At 47.3% G+C, this 17,641-nt stretch overlaps 1 pseudogene; it reads right to left on the bottom strand.

Moving 5' to 3' along the window:
• Positions 1 to 7,185: 7,185 nt before the first annotated feature.
• On the bottom strand, positions 7,186 to 9,546 carry LOC141936140 (uncharacterized; annotated as a pseudogene).
• Between the last annotated feature and the right edge of the window lie 8,095 nt (positions 9,547 to 17,641).

Raw genomic sequence — 17,641 nt, forward strand, 5'->3', positions numbered from 1 at the left:
ATCTGAGCATGCAAATCCTGTCGCAAGACAGAAAGGGGACACGTTTGTACAATTAGCTAGTAATTGGAAGATGAACCCACCAACTCTCCTCACTATAGTGGTCATTTGGGCTATGGGAGGAATCGCAATTTTGATGTTAAACCTCCATTTTATGAAACCCCTAGTGTTATTATTAATTGGGTTAACTTTCGGACCATGTATATTTAACAAGTCTGTGATGTGTTAAGGAGATTTGAAAAACAAAATTAGTTAAAAGAAAAGGGGGGAATTGTAATAAAACATATATGGTATTTGTTATTCAAATCTCAAGGGGAAAAAGAAGTTGTAGTCAGGATGTTGTGGCCGAACAGTTTTGTAATTCTCTTATGTAAATAAGAAATAAGATATATGTATATAGTTTCTATTGTTAAAATCAGTTGTTAGAAGGGAGCTAAAATGGCCCCCATCTTCAAGCCACTACAAAAACACTTGTGCTGAGTCATCCCCCCCTTCTGGGACAGAAACCTGAGACAAGCCCGCGAAAACCTGAGAAAAGCCCGGGAAAACTTGTTTACACCTTTGCAGACCCCTCAGGGTACGCCCATCATGAATATGGATGAAGCCTACACTATAAAGGGACTCGGTTCTGCCGGGTCAGGTGTGTGTCCTGGTAGAGCAGAGACTCCCGGCACACCCAGCGCTGTTTTGCTCACTCGCCGCTTGCTAATAAATTTATTATTGATCACTAAAAATTGAGAAGTGGTTATTTCCCGCTAAATTACTTTTAATCTATAACAAACAGTGTGATTCTTCCAGCTCTTATAACAGACTGGTACACAAAATAGTTCAGTTAACAGGCAAAAGTCCTCTCCAGCAGATGGAGATTTGCCCGTTCTTTAGAGTTCAGCTACCTATTGCTAATTAAACAATTAATTTGTTGTTTTTAAAATAGGTTAAGTACAGCAAGACACACAAACAAACAAACAAAAATAATCAAGCAAACAAACAAACAAAAAACCATTAACGGGGAAAAACACACGGTCTTACCTTCGCAAGCGCAGCAGCGCTGCCTGCGGCCCCGACCGAGCGCGGCGGAGGTGGGCGCGGGCCCCGCTCAGACGGGCCCCCTCGGCGCGGAGCCCGGCGCCGGCTCCGGGGGAAGCGGCGGGGCCGCGCGAGCCCCGTGAGCTGCCGCCGCCCGGCGCCGGCCCCGCGCGTTGCTCCGCGCCCCCCCGCGCCCGCGCACGGACCAGCCGCCCCTCCCCGGCGGGCGCGAGCGCAGCCTGACCACGGGGCGGGAGGCGCCGGGGTAGCCCCGGAGCGATCCGGGCTGTCCCTGTCTGCCGCCAGCCCGGGAGGAGCCGGCCGCTGCTCCCACGCCTCAGGGCTGCGGCGCTGGGGCATGCCGGGACGAGCTGCGCGGGCGGGGCCGGCTCCCCCCGCGCAGGCACCCGCCCCGCGCCCCCCCCGCGCCCGCCGCCCCTCCCGCGGGCGTGTGTGTCCGCGTGTCGGGGGGCGGGAGCACGCGCGGTCCGGGTGCCCGTGCGCGGGTGTGACTGTGTCAGGGGGTCGCTGGGTGTCTGGGTGGGACTGTGCCTGCGCGTGGGGGGGCTGTGGGAGCGCGGACGGGGGCTGCGGCGGGTGAGAAAGTGCGTGTGCGACGGCGCGAGTGGGGTGCGGGGCCGTGTGGGGTCTGTGGGGGTGTTGGCGTCGGGGTTCGGGTGTTGCCGCGCCCACGGGAGCGCGCACGGGAGTCGCGCCCCTGTGCCTGCGTGCGCGCGCGTGTCTCAGTGTGCGCCTGCGTGGGTTCATGCGCACGCGCTGTCTCTGCGCGGGGCTCTGCCCCCGCCCGGCCCCGGTGCCCGTGTGCCCCCGCCCCTGCGCGCCTGTGCCGCTGCGCCTGCGGTGGGGGGTGGCGGCTGCATCTCCCGGGGCCGGTCGCGCGTGGCCGTGGCCGTGTCTCGGCTCCGGGCGCAGCCGGGACTCCGCGGGCGGGGACGCGTCCGCGCACGGTCCCCGCGCCGCTGCCGCCGGACGCTCTCCAGGGTGCTGAAGCGGCGCTGCCCGCGCTGCCCGTCCCTGCCCGTGCTGCCCATCCCTGCCCGCTCTGCCTGCTCTGCCTGCGCTGCCTGCTCTGCCCGCCCCTGCCTGCCTGTCCTGATCGGGGCGAGTTCTTAAACGATCCCAAGAGCGATATTAAGACACAAACGAGGTCAGATGCTGTAGAACCTTGTGAACTTTATTGTACACATAACTGATAATAGCGATAGGACAGAGAGAAAAGAAAGGAAAAAAAGGTCAGAATCCCTAAGCAAGCAAACGGTAGAGATGCAGTGAGACTAATTACCACCACCACGAATCCAGCGACGTCCTGTTGGCTCAGTCTCGGTGCAGGTGATGGTGCTCCAAGCTCCAAACTCCGCCAAAGTCTCAGCTCTGAGGAAGGATGAGATGACAAGGGTGAACAGCGTGCTCACGAAAAAGGAGTACCCGTCCTTTTATTGTCCCAGTTCCCACAATCTCTCCGAAGACACCACCCGTTTCCATGGAGCTCATAGTCATACGTGCTGCCCCATGGTCCCGTGCTGGCCTGCACGTCTTCCTCATCCGGATTTAACTTCGGGTGGATGTGGTGGTCGGTTGGGGGCAATTCATCTTCTTCAGAGCGTATTCCTCCGACAGCAGGATGCCGAGGCCAGGAAATGGAGGGTGGTGTGACAGCAATGTTTGAGACAGATAAAACAGTCCCTTACGCCACCCCGTGGCTCAACATTGCTGTCTTCGTGGTGGCGTGAAAAATAACAGTACAGAAAGAAAAAGAGAAAGACCAGAAAAAGCGCGAAATACAACAAACAGGATTTCCAGCAAATTTTTCATCAATAACAAATATGAACATCTTTAACTAACAAACATATAACCAATAACATCTTTAACAAATATATCATGTTCAAAACTAACTAACTTTATAAAACCAAAACATCTTAAAAACCAATTCTAAGGCTCCGACAAATCGGCAGAAGAACATGAAGACAGTTTACATGATTGACATTAACAGGGACAAAAAAGAAGTATTATAATAACAATTAAGATAATGGTTAACAAGCCAAAGGCTGCAAAGTGAATTAAAATTAATCTTATCATTTGTTCCATTTTTCCTGTGGTCTTAACAAAATACCGCAAAGTGTCTGAGGCCCTGGCAGTCCGCGCGTCTGCTGCTCTGGTCTGCTGGAGTTGGGGTCAGCATGCACGGTGGGAAAATCACTTTCCACACCCCTTTTATCCTAAGGCGCATGGTTACTTGGGACTAGAAACTTCTATCCCAGATTTAAACAAAGGTAAATAAACAACACCACTATTCGTAACAATGTTAACAATATTCTAAACAAACATATAAAAAGGTAACAGTAACACTACCAATCAACAGTTTTTTAACCAAACAAAGTTAAACAAGACGTGTCCCAGGCCGGGCCGAGGGATGTGCTCTCGGTCTTTGGGGACGGGGAGGGGAAAGGTGGTTGTATCATGAACAGGTACAACTACAAGACGGTTTACATGGACACTTACAGGATGAACACATACATATCACAAGAGAAAATATAGCAAAACTAACAACGCAACTGCCACAAAATTGAGTATCAAAAGGGTGTACGTTCTGGTTGTTGTCGCAGACTGCAGAGCTGAAGATAGATGGTGGTCTGACTCGCCTGAGTCGGGGGTCTGTCAAAATGGACACCCCCAGCCCAGAGCGCACGTGCTGTTTAGGCCTTGGTATTTCCATCTCACCTTCATGGGCCCAGCAATGACCTTTTAAAGTCCCAGCTCCATTAGCAAAGGGATCTTCCCTGATTCCAACAGAATGACCTAAACCCATGAATTTGCTTTCCTCCCCTTCTCGGTTAACACTTAGAGAGCCGGAGCTTCCTCTGGAACCAAGGGAGAGGAGAACGGTCACCCAAAACAGTTTCAACGATGGTACACAACACATCCTACAAATATTAATAAGACAATAGACATCAATACTATACAAAAAATCAAAATCCACATCAGGATCCCCTGTCGTGACTCAGGATATCGTTCTCCACGGGAGGTTTTACCTGCAAGAGAAAAGAAAAGAAAAATCTTCTCAGTTCATTTTGAGAACCAGAAGTGAGTTAATCAGAAAGATGGAATAATCCACCTTGTATTAATTTTGCGCTCCTTTCCATAAGTATCTTTGGCTTTCCAGGTGTACTTATTAAGGGGTGTGTCCAACATCAGTGCCCACTGTAGGAAGTTCGACCAAGACAGGTTGTCCTGGAAAATGCGATGGATTGCTGGGGTGATCAGGACCATGTGGGTCTGGCATACTTGTTGCAGGTTTTGGACAGAATGCTGTGATCTTTGGGCAGCCATTTACGCTGGTCACTGCATCCCACACTCGCTCAGCCCATCCTGGTTTATGCGGTTTGAGGAAGCGTTTTAGTAGGCCATTTGTTCTTTCCACAATTCCATTTGCTTGTGGGTAATACGGAGTATGAAACACCCACGAAATTCCCTCCTGGGCCGCCCACTCTTGGACCACCTTGGCTGTGAAATGTGAGCCATTGTCTGACTGGATTGACTGTGGTTTGGGGAAAATTCCAAACCATTCTTTCAAGCTTTTATTGTGTTTTCTCCTGTTGCCTTAGCATGTGCTTTAGCTTGCACTAGTCCAGATACTATCTCCACACCTACCAGTACATAGTACTTTCCTTCTGACCTTTGAAAGGGACCAATGTAATCAGTCTGCCAGGCCTCCCATAGGCCTTTTCCCTCTCTTAAGTGCAGGGGGTCACCCTCCAGAGGGTGTCTGTCCAGATGGACACGGCATTGTTCACAGGAAGATATACAAGTTTTACATTCTTCCCTGGTAACTGGCCACCCTCGGGCTTGTGCCTCACAATAGAGGTCCTTAACTCCTGCAAGTTTCCACTTTACATGTAGCCATTCTAACAGACATTCCCAATCTTCTGCTATCTGGGTGCTTTGTAGGGGAGCCAGCCAGGCTAGTTCATCCACCTTGTCATTCCATCGGCTCACTGGGGTATCATCCTGCTGATGAGATGCTACCCATGCTACTGCAAATTTCCCTTGCCTGGCAATGGTAAGGATATCCTACCATTTCTCCTTTTGCCATACAGGTATTCTGTTGACCTCCCATCCATTTTGTTCCCAGTATGGAAGCCATTCAGTGCAACCTTTGAATACAGCATAAGAGTCAGTATAGATATAGACAGAAGAAGCAGACTGAACTTCGTGTGGGAAAACGCTCCACACAGCAACTAGTTCTCCTACTTGTGCGCTACCTTCTCCTTCGGTAATGATCTGTTCCTTGGTGTCTACCTGAAGTGCCACAGCTCGGTATTTCCAGATATTTCCCTCTCTCTTTGATGAGGCATCCGTAAACCAGACATTTTGCAATTGTCCAGAAAACAGAGGAGCTACTTGTATTACAGACAAAAGCTCGGGTGTTTCCCTATCCGGGTCTACCTCATCTTGTATATTTAACACTTTTGTGGCTCCTTCAGTTACAGAAAAAAATTTCTCAATAGTGTTCTATTTGTGCACAGAGGCTCTCTGGGCCACCCTGTCAGGGGGTGGAGTTCCTGCCAAAACTGCTTTGATCACTTTAAATGGGCCTCTAAGAACTAAAGGTTGTTGTCGGATGGTGCGTTCGGCTTCTCTCCGAGCTAAACTAACTACAAATAGACCTTTTCCCCAAGTTGTATACTTTTTTTCAGCATCTTTAAAGCTACAAGAACAAAAACCAATGGGCCTAACAGGACCCTCTGGACTCTTTTGCCACAAATGGATGGACAGTCCACTCTTGGCGAACCCCCATTCAATTTGAACAGGATCTGTTGGGTGAAGTGGACCCAGGGCTTGATAGGCAGTCGCTTCAAACACCAACAACTGTAAAGCCTCACCATGGACCTGAGTCCACTCCCACTGAGCTCTCTTTCTCAATAAGTCAAACAACGGCCTAGCAATAATTTAAAAGTCAGGAATGTGTTTCCTCCAAAACACAAGCAACCCTAGTGCACACTAAGTCTTTCTTTGACTCTGGCATCTTGATCTGATTGAGAGAGGAGAGAGTATCTGGTGGGATACACGTCATGCCTCCCTTCCATCAGATTCCTAAAAATTTTACCTCACTTGAATGGCTTTGTATTTTCTCAGGTGGAATTGTCAGCCCTATACTTTCTACCTGACTCCCTCCTATGAGTACATCATCTATATATTGATAAATGTTCCCCTCTGCTTTTCTGGGGATTGTTTCCAGCTCTTGTGCTAGAGCATGGTGAGCTAGCATGGGGGAGTGCTTGTATCCTTGAGGGAGTCATGTAAAGGTGTACTGCTGTCCTTACCAGGTGAAGGCAAAGCGATCCTGGTCCTCAGGCTGTAAAGGGACCATAAAAAACATATCTTTGACATCAATTGTTGCCATGACAGGGTGGGATTGTTCCTGAGTGGTTGGTATCAATTCAGCAATGTTTGGTACAGCAGCTGTTAGTGGACCTGTGTTGGCATTGAGCCTCCTATAATCTATTGTCAATCTCCATTTGCTGTTTGGTTTTTGGACTAGCCATGCTGGAGAGTTGAAGGGGGAGTGAGTGGAAACTACAACCCCTTATTTTCTCAATTCTTCCAGAACTGGTGTAATTCCCTCCCTTGCTCCTATAGACAATGGGTAGGGTTTAACATTGGTCAGTTTGGAGGGAGGTAGGGTAGGTGCCGCTTGCAATAAACCACCTCTCTGCCCAATGTTTCGGTCAATGCCTGATCTGGGGAACACCAAAAGACCGTGAGTTTCCCTGGGTGTCCCACTACTGCCTACCCTTTAAAACATCTATACCTAAAAGATTCATCTGAAAAGATCCTATGGCCACCATGGTGTTGACAGGGTTTTCCTCTCCTGGTAACCATAGTGTCACCGGAGTCATAGGTACTGACTGTGTTTTTCCCAAGGCATTTAAAACAATTAGGTTTCTAGATGGAATCCACATTGTTCTGCTTCGGTCCGCGTTAGTGCAGTGATTTGTGTCCCAGTATCAATCAGAAATGTTACCAGTCTTTTCTTTGATCCTACGGTGACAGTAATCAGTAAATCCCCTTTTGTGTTGCAGGTGACTTGTCTTACAAACATCCATCCTCCACCTCCCCCCTCACCTTCGGGGGGCAGAGGGTCTAGTTTCCCACCACCTCCTTTTCCCCAGCCAGCTCCTCCCCAAGGTCTATCAAGGGTGGAGCATTAGGGGTTGGTCCAAAAGTGACCCTTTGTCCTGACCATTTCTGCACAAGTTGTTCTAATTTTTGAGTAGGGAGTCCATCCATCAAGTCCTGGGGAATGCCTTTCTGAAGCCCTAGCTGCCACAGTGCCTGTTGAGTTAGGGGCCTCTCTCTCACAGAATTGTGACCTCGGGGTGACTCTGAGCCTTGGCCCTTCCTCGTGGATGATTGTCGCCCACTAATTTGTTCTGCAGCCCGTATGACCCTGGTTTTGATTCTTTGGGACGATCCAGCAACAGGGCCATATTTTCTCCCAAAATTAATCAATTCCTGGGCTACCTCTCCCCATGTCCATACTTTCCTCCCCAGCCGTCAATGGTCAGGGGTCACTATGCCCTCCAGAGCGGCCGCCATTCTTTCTGCATTGGGGGTGTTTTGAATCTTCCCTTGCAATTGAATGCCAATGGGTTTCAGGGAGTCAGGAAGTCCCCGTATCAGGGGAGTCATCCTCTCTGGGTCCACAGACATCAACATTGGGGAGCCCTGGTTAGGCTTGAGCTCCTGATCATACATCATCTGCAGACAGGCTGCCTTCTGCACACTTTCCACTAACTGATCCACCGTACCTGTTATGACAAGGGGATCTCCCCTCTCCAAGGGGTTCAGCCCTCCGGCCCAGTACGCAGCTCTCTGAGTCAATGACCATGGGGCTCGGTGGTCGCCGGTAGCTGAAACACACCCGGACCCCAATATCCTTCTGCTTCTTTCTCTGACAACAAAATTCCATCCCCTCCTGACAAAGACACTCTCCACACATACTCTGTCTCTGATTCTTTTGCAGTCCTTGCAAAATCTTTTCTCAGCTTTGCCAATTCAGTTGCTGTAAATGGGACTACTTTGGTGATAACCTGAGGATGGTTATCGCTATCGTCCTCGTACACGTATTCTGTTTTAACCAGTGGATACAGATGGGGGAGGCTTTCTACAGTTTTCTTTTGCCTTCTGCAAATCTCCTTGGGGATAAATCTGCCATATCCCCTTCTCCAAAAGCTTCACTTGTGCCTCCGCCAGCAAATCCGTCTCTGTCAAAAGTTGCTCCCTCAACTCGTCCTTTAATATTATATTTTGGTTCCTTTCCTCCTCTAGCAATTCTTTGGTTTCCTTCAATTGTTCCTGCAGGGTCTGTATGACCCTCTGCAGAGAGACTATCATAATATCAGCTTGACAAGGCTTCTGCTTTCTCTCTGCCACCGCAGCTGCCAGACTCGCTCCTAACACTGCACAAATTATAGCTTTTCCTTTCCCCCTCCTAACCTTAGCTTCCTGCTGCAATACCCTTATCCTATCCACCACACTCTGCGGCTGAAACCAGTGTTTTTTCACACAGTCTTGTCCCTGAACTGAGGGGCGAGACCGGTGTGCCTCCAAAAGATCATACAATTTATCTATTCCTTCAACCCATGAGGGCACATCATCACAAGCATCGGCTGCCTTCAGGGTGGCCATTCTTTTTCCTTTTCCTAATGCAAAGGGGATTATCGTCCTGAGAGGGTCACACCTTAATGTCAAATTTCCCCTGTTCACTCTCAGGAGGTCACACCTTATTCACACACAAAAGCAACTCAAAGGGGTTTTCGTCCTGAGAGGGTCACACCATAATTTCAAAATTCCCGTTCGCTCTCAGGAGGTCACACCTTACCCAAACACAAATGCCCACTCTTCCCCCTGTTCACTCTCAGGAGGTCACTCCTTAATGTAACACAAAGGGGGTTATTTCATCCTGAGAGGGTTGCATCCAGCACAGCAAGGTAGTACAGCACTCTCGTCTCTAGGGATCCTGTCCATGATGCCAATTTAAAATGTCCCGATCCAATATCAGGGAGGGTTCTTAAATGATCCCAAGAGCGAGATTAAGACACAAACGAGGTCAGATGCTGTAGAACCTTGTGAACTTTATTGTACACATAACTGATAATAGCGATAGGACAGAGAGAAAAGAAAGGAAAAAAGTCAGAATCCCTAAGCAAGCAAACAGTAGAGATGCAGCGAGACTAATTACCACCACCACGAATCCAGCGACGTCCTGTTGGCTCGGTCTCGGTGCAGGTGATGGTGCTCCAAGCTCCAAACTCTGCCAAAGTCTCAGCTCCGAGGAAGGATGAGATGACAAGGGTGAACAGCGTGCTCACGAAAAAGGAGTACCCGTCCTTTTATTGTCCCAGTTCCCACAATCTCTCCGAAGACACCACCCGTTTCCATGGAGCTCATAGTCATACGTGCTGCCCCATGGTCCCGTGCTGGCCTGCACGTCTTCCTCATCCGGATTTAACTTCGGGTGGATGTGGTGGTCGGTTGGGGGCAATTCGTCTTCTTCAGAGTGTATTCCTCCGACAGCAGGATGCCGAGGCCAGGAAATGGAGGGTGGTGCGACAGCAATGTTTGAGATAGATAAGACAGTCCCTTACAGTTTGGTGTTAGGATTAAGGGTTAGGAGATAAGGTTGGGGGTTTGCTGTTAGAATTAAGGGTTAGGGGATAAAGTGTTAGGATTAAGGGTTAGGGGTTTATGGGCTAGGATTAAGGGTTAGGGGCACAGTTGTAAGGATTAAGGGTTAGGGGCTTAGGGGTTAGGATAAAGGGTTAGGAGTTTGGGGCTAGGATTAAGGGTTAGGGGTTTGGGGTTAGGATTAAAGGTTGGGGGTTTGGTGTTAGGATTAAGGGTTCAGGATTGCTGTTAGGATTAAGCATTGCTGGTTTGGTGTTAGGATTAAGATTTGGGGGTTTAGTGTTAGGATTAAGGGCTAGGGACTTAGAGTTGGGGGTTTGCTGTTAGGATTAAGGGGTGGGAGTTTGGTGTTAGGATTAAGGGTTAGGGGATAAGGGTGGGTGTCTGATGTTAGGATTAAGGGTTAGGGTTTTGGTGTTAGGATTAAGGGTTAGGGGATTGGTTTTGGGGGTTTGGTGTTAGGATTAAGTTTAGGGATTTGGTGTTAGTATTAATGGTTAGTGGATAAATCTGGGGGTTTGGTGTTAGGATTAAGGTATCGGGGGTTGGTGTTTGGATTAATGTTTAGGGGATAAGGGTGTTGGTTTGGTGCTTAGATTAAGTGGCGATAAGGTTGGGTGTTTGGTGTTTGGATTAATGTTTAGGGGATAAGGTTGGTGGTTTGGTGTTAGGATTAAGGGTTGGGGGTTTGGTGTTAGGATTATGCGTTTGGGGTTTGGTGTTATGATTAAGGGTTGGGGGATTGGTGTTAGGATGAAGCGTTTGTTTGGTGTTAGGATTAAGTCTTTTAAGTCTTAGGGGTTTAATGTTAGTATTAAGGGCTAGGGATTTAGGGTTGTGGGTTTGGTGTTATGATTAAGGGTTAGGGGATAAGGTTGGGCTTTTGGTGTTAGGATTAAGAGTTAGGGGTTTAGGGGGTAGGATTGAGTGTTAGGGGCTTACTGGTTAGGATTAAGGATTTGGGGGTTAGGGGTTAGGAATAAGGGTCAGGGGATAAATTTGGAGGTTTGGTGTTAGGATTAAGGGTTAGGGGATAAAGTTGGTGGTTTGGGGTTAGGATTAAAGGTTAGGGGTTTAGTGTTAGGATTAAGGATTGCGGGATAAGGTTGGGGGTTTGGTGTTAGTATTAAGGGTTAGGTGCTTAGGGTTGGGGTCTTGGTGTTAAGATTAAGGTTTAGTGGATAAATTTGGGGGTTTGGTGTTAGGATTAATGATTAGGGTTTAAGGTTAGTGGTTTGGGGATAGGATTAAGGGTTGGGGGATAAGGTTGGGGTTTAGGGTTTAGGATTAAGGTTTAGGGTTTTAGGTGTTAGGAGTAAGGATTAGGGATTTGGTGTTAGGATTAAGGGTTAGAGGATAAATTTGGGCGTTTGGTGTAAGGATTAAGGGTTAGGGGATAATGTTGGGAGTTTGGTGATAGGATTAAAGATTAGGGGTTTAGCAGTGGGTGGTTGGTGTTAGGATTAAGGGTTGAGGGTTTGGTGTTAGGATTAAGGTTGGGGGATATGGTGTTAGTGTTATGTGTTAGGGGATAAGGTTGGGGGTTTGGTGTTAGGATTAAGGGTTAGGGGATAATGTTGAGGGTTTCATGTTAGGATTACGGGTTAGATGTTTGGGGTTACGATTAAGTGTTAGGGGATAAGGTTGAGGGTGTGGTGTTAGGCTTAAGGGTGAGGGGTTTGTTGTTAGGATTAAGGGTTAGGGGTTTAGTGTTAGGATTAAGGGTTAGGTGTTTGGTGTTAGGATTAGGGTTTAGTGGATAAATTTGGGGGTTTTGGAGTTATGATTAAGGTTTAGGGGCTTAGGGATAGGGGTTTTTTTGCTAGGATTAAAGGTTAGGGGTTTGATTTTAGGGTTAAGGGTTAGGGGATAAGGTTGGGGGTTTAGTGATAGGATTAAAGATTAGGGTTTTAGGGGTGGGTGGTGGGTGTTAGGGTTAAGGGTTGGGAGTTTGGTGTTAAGGTTAAAGTTTACGGTATAAAGTTGGGGTTTGGTGTTGGAATTAAGGGTTGGGGTATGGTGTTAGTATTATGCGTTAGGGGATAAAGTTGGGAGTTTGGTGTTAGGATTAAAGCTTAAGGGTTTGCTGTTAGTATTAAGGGTTAGGGGTTTAGGGTTATGATTAAGGGTTAGGGAGTAAGGTTGAGGGTTTGATGTTAGGATAAAGGTTGAGGGGTCTGGTGTTAGGATTAAGGGTTAGGAGTTTGATGTTAGGATTAAGGTTTAGGGGATAAGGTTGGGCATTTGGTGTTAGGATTAAGGATTAAGGCTTTAGGGTTGGGGGGTTGTTAAGATTAAGGGTTAGGTGTTTGATGTTAGGATTAAGGTTTAGGGTTTTGGTGTTAGGATTAAAGATTAGGGAATAAGGCTGTGGGTTTGGTGTTAGGATTAAAGGTCAGGGGTTTTAGTTTTAGGATTAAGGGTTAGGCGATAAGGTTGAGGGTTTGATGTTAGGATTAATGGTTACGGGTTTGCTGTTAAATTTAAAGGTTAGGGGATAATTTGGGGGGTTGGTGGTAGGATTAATGGTTAGGGGTTAAGGTTAGTGGTTTGGGGATGGATTAAGGGTTAGGGGATAAAGTTGGGGTTTAGGGTTTTGGATTAAGGTTTAGGGTCTTAAGGGTTAGGATTAAGGGTTAGGGGTTTAGGGGTTAGAATTAAGGATTAGGGATTTGGTGTTAGGATTAAGTGTTAGGTGTTTGGTAGTAGGATTAATAGTTAGGGGATAAGGTTGGTGGTTTGGTGTTAGGATTAAGTGTTAGGGGTTGGTATTAGTATTAAGGGTTGGGGGGTTGGTGTAAGGATTAAGGGTTAGGAGTTTGGTGGTAGGATTAAGGGTTTAGGGGTTTGTTGTTAAAATTAAGGGTTAGGGGATAAGGTTGCGGGGTTGGTGTTAGGATTAAGGGTTAGGGAATTGGTGTTAGGATTAAGGGATAGGGGTTTGGTGTTAGGATTAAGGTTTAGGGGTTTGTTAGGATTAAGGGTTAGGGGATAAGGTTGGGGGTTTGGTGTTAGGATTAATGGTTAGTGGAGGTTTGCGGTTTTGGTGTTAGGATTAAGGTTTAGGCGTTTTGGTGTTAGGATGAAGGGTTACGGGATAAGGTTGGTGGCTTGGTGTTAGGATTAAGGGTTAGGGTCTTAGGTTTTGGGGTTTGTTATTAGGGTTAGGGGATAAGGCTGCGGTCTTGGATTTAGGTTTAACAGTTAGGGGATTGGTGTTAGGATTAAGGTTTGGGTGTTTAGTGTTAGGATTAACGGTTGGGGCTTTGGTGTTAGGATTAAGGGTTAGGGGATAAAGTTGGGGTTTTGATGTTCGGATTAAGGGTTAGGGGATAAATTTTGGGGTTTGTTGTTAGGATTAAGGGTTATGGGATAAATTTGGGGGTTTGGTGCTAGGATTAAGGGCAATGCGTTTGGTGTTACGGTTCAGGGTTAGGGGATAAACTTGGGGATGTGCTGTTAGTATTAAGGATTAGGTGTTTGGTGTTAGGATTAAGGGTTCGGGTCTTAGGTTTTGGGGCTATTTTAAGATTAAGGTTTAGGTGTTTGGTGTTAGGATTAAGGGTTAGGGTTTTGCTGTGAGGATTAAGGGTTAGGGGTTTGGTGTTAGGACTAAGTGTTAGGGGTTTGGTTTTAGGATTAAGGGTTAGCGGTTTGGTGTTAGGATTAAGGGTTGGGGGTTTGGTGTTATGATTAAGGTTTAGGGGTTTAGTGTTGGGGGTTTCATATTAGGGTTAAAGGATAGGGGTTTGGTGTTAGTATTAAGGGTTAGGGGATAAGGTTGTGGGGTTGGTGTTAGTATTAAGGGTTAGGGCTTTGTTGTTAGGATTAAGGATTAGGGGATAAGGTTGGGGGTCTGGTGTTAGGATTAAGGCCTAGGTGTTTAGTGTTAGGATTAAGGGTTAGGCGATAAATTTGGGGGTTTGGTTCTAGGATTAAGGGCATGGCATTTAGTGTTAGGATCAAGGGTTAGGGGATAAATTTGGGAGTTTGATGTTCGGATTAAGGGTTAGCGGTTTTGTGTTAGGATTAAGGGTTAGGGGATAATGTTGGGGTGTTGGTGTTAGGATTAAGGGTTAGGGGTTTAGGGTTTGAGGGTTGTAAGGATTAAGAGTAAAGTGTTTGGTGTTAGAATTAATGGTTAGGGTTTTGGTGTTAGGATTAAGGGTTAGGGGTTTAGGGGTCAGGATTAAGGGTTAGGTGTTTGGTGTTAGGATTACGTGTTAGGGGATTGGTGTTAGGAATAAGGCTTGGTGGTTTGGTGTTAGGAATAAGGGTCAGGGATTCAGTGTTGGGTGTGTCATATTATGATTAATGGTTAGGGGTTTGGTGTTAGGATTTAGGGATAGGGGTTTGGTGTTACGATTAAGGGTTGGGTGTTTGCTGTTAGGATTGAGGGTTCGGGTTTTGGTGTTAGTATTAAGGGTTAGGGGTTTAGTGGTGGGGGTTTCATGTTAGGACTAAGGGTTAGGGGTTTGGTGTTAGGATTAAGGTTTAGGGGATAAGGTTGGGTGTTTGGTGTTAGGATTAATGGTTAGGGGTTTAATGTTAGGATTAAGGGTTAAGGGATCATTTGGGGGTTTGGTGTTAAAATTAAGGGTTACGATTTTGGTGTTAGGATTAAGGGTTAAGGGATCATTTGGGGGTTTGTTGTTAGGATTAAGGTTTAGGCTTTTGGTGTTAGGATTAAGGTTTAGTGGATAAGGTTGGGGGTTTGGTGTTAGGATTAAGGTTTAGGGGATAATGTTGGGTGTTTTGGAGTTAGGATAAGGTTTAGGGGCTTTGGTTTCTCAGTTTGTTGTTAGGATTAAGCTTTAGCGGTTTGGTGTTAGGATTAAGGGTTAGGGTATAAAGTTGGGATGTTGCTGTTAGGATTAAGGGTTAGGGGTTTAGGGGTTAGGATTAAGGGTTAGGGGTTTGGTGTTAGGATTAAGGGTTGGGTGTTTGGTGTTAGGATTAAGGGTTCGGGTTTTGGTGTTAGGATTAAGGGTTAGGGGTTTAGTGGTGGGGGTTTGGTGTTAGGATTAAGGGTTAGGGGTTTGGTGTTAGGATTAAGGTTTAGGGGTTTTTGTTAGGATCAAGATTTAAGGGATAAGGTTGGGGGTTTGTGTCGCGGATGAAAGTATTGACACGGTAATATTTAGTACGAAATCTAGGTTTATTAATAACTAACAGCAATTTATTATTATAAAATAGTTCAGAAATACTGAAAGAAAGAAAAGCAACTTATTCAGGTTCTAAAATGACAAGATTCACACTAACTTACTTAACGGTACCTATATATATATACATGCATGCACATAACAAAAGAGACGAACATACAGAAACAAAGATGTTTGGATTCAGTAGAATGAACACAGAACAGACATACACACACAGAAACAAGGGTACGTACCCACACACACACACACCCCCCAGTAAAGAGAAGCGAGCTCAAAGAAAATTTCCCTCTCGAGTTTAGAGCAAATACTCACAATGCCTCGACATTCCTCAACGGGCGATAATTGAGACTCGAGCAGGGGACTTCGCCCTGGCCTTCCGTCTGGAGCAGACGACACCTTCAGGGTTTGGTACCTGAGAGGCTCCAGCTCAGGGGAGATGCTGGTCACAGGCCCGCTGCGATCCAGGAGAGCTCAAAGGGTCTCCCTGGTGGTCACCATTTATAGGGTCCAAGATAATTGACTTTTGTCAAATACCTTCTGGTGCCTTCCAGCAGTTACAAAAGAATTTGATTAATGTGCGACTCTGTTATTGTTCCCATTTGACCACATCCCAGGCACAGGTGTGCCAGGCCCTGAGGAGTTGATGGGCCATTTTAACCATTTCCGAGCAATCAGGAGGGGCAGGAGCCAGGCTCGTTAACATTGTCAGTCCTTATCTCCACAGATTGGTGTATAGCTCGGGGGATGTGGGTGGAATCGTACCTAGCACCAAGCAGCCCAACAAAGAGGGGCGGGGGGGGTGGTAAGAATTGCACCACCACAGCGGCCAATCACTTGCTGGGACTCTTTGGAGGTTGAGATGTCACCTCTTCCACCTCAAGGAAAACACAACAAAGCAGTCAAAGACTACAGCTTGCCACTGTCAGCCATATCAGCCATATCATATACTGTGAGGAAAGGGAGAGAACAACTTTAAATTTCACCCTTTCATGAAAGTACCAGATTCTCAATGGTGGCTCACAGCTGGCTTGCTTCAAAATCTAAGTGGGTCAACATGTTCATCTGAAAAAGCACCTTAAAAAACAAGGCTAGCAGTAACAGGCCAGCAGAAATCCATTCTGATGAGTGATGGCAAACAGGCACAAAGAGCAGCCCATCTGTCCAGGGCAGCAGCTGGCTGGTCAGTCTCCTTCAGCCCAGCTGAGATGGAGACCACAGTGTGATGGCAGCCAGAGGGACTCAGCCCTTCCCCTGCTGCTCTGCCATGGGGAGAGACCGCCTGGTTGATGACTGCAGTGGCGATTGCTGTTTCACTCACCTGGTTTTGTAGAACATCCCTCTGCTGAAGGAGGACATTAATTTCTTCTTTCATGGTTTTGATTTCTTCCTTGTGCCTCTTCTCCACTGCCTTGATCTTGCTCTGAGTTTCCTGCAGCTCCGCTTGCAGTTTTTCTGTGATGTTCTGCAAACACAAATGGAGAGCAAGCTGCTGGGACCTGCCATCAGGTTCAGCTTTCTCTTCTTTCCGTCTCAAAATCACATTCATTCAGCCACTTCTGCTTTTCTACCCAGCTCTGCTTCCACTGTAACACTTCCTTCCTGTTGCTGATCTCTGGAGCTCATCAGGCTCTGGGCTTTCAGTGCCTGCAGCAGTCCCTGCCTCCTCAGTCACAGCACTTAGGCTTTATTTCCTTGTCACTGCCCTTCACTCTGTTACCTGCTTCTCTCAGCCTCTCTCAGCTTAACGTCCAGTTGCCAACGGCCTGTTCCTTCAACCCACCCTACTAGTCAGTCTTACCTGCCCATCCTCGTGCTGCTCTTTCACCTCCTGCCTGAGCTGCTCCAGCTGCTGGTTGGCTTCTCTTAGCTCTCCCTGAGGCTGAAGTAGTGTCTCTAATAAAGCACTCTCCTCACGCTCCTTTTCTTGCAGGACCTGCACAGAAACAAAGAGAAGACAGGTTTAAACTTCCCACACAGAATTTGTGTGGCAAGGCTCCAACACCGACGGGCTGACGCGTTCTCAAAGCGCTGTGTTGCTGCTCTCCCAGGCCCTTCTCTGCCCACTTGCAGACACAGCTTCCTAAGTGAGACTGGCCGTATGAACATGGTCCAGCCACAGTCCCCCTGTGATTGAACCTCCAACAAACATCCAACACCTAACAGGAAAATGTGTGGCACTTCTCAGATGTCTCGCCTTGCTGGTGAGGGTATCCCTCATCTTCTGCTGTGTCCTGTTTGTCTTTCAAGAGCAACTTTTGCACCTAGTTAGCAGCAGAGAAAATGCAGGGCTGCCAGAGGGCTGAAGCGAGCAGCTCCTTCAGAAAACTCCTGTATTCCAAGTGGGGTTTGGTGAAGATGACTTCATTTTTAAGGTAAGACTTCATATTTAAGGTAAGACTTTGGTAAAGTACTGACATTACAGGGACACACTGTCATCTCTGAGCACTGCCCTGGCATTTCAATACCTGCAGACACAGTTGGGGGTACTGCTGTCCCCAGGCAGACTCCATGAAGAGGACTTTGGGTGGGACACAAGGAGGACTCTCACTGTGTGACAGGGTTGCACAGGAGATCTGGGCACAAAAGAGCTTACCAGCAAGTGACTTAAAACAGCCCAGAAGACACCCCTGTTTTACTGCTCAGAAATATTTCAGAGGAGTCTTTAAAAGTTTTTTTCTTTCGTCAACAATCTTTGCCATGTCCCCCTGTCCCCCCCCCAGACAAAAACCCCACCCTCATGGGGATTC

This window comes from Strix uralensis, chromosome 32 (assembly GCF_047716275.1).
Source record: "Strix uralensis isolate ZFMK-TIS-50842 chromosome 32, bStrUra1, whole genome shotgun sequence".
Taxonomy (NCBI): domain Eukaryota; kingdom Metazoa; phylum Chordata; class Aves; order Strigiformes; family Strigidae; genus Strix; species Strix uralensis.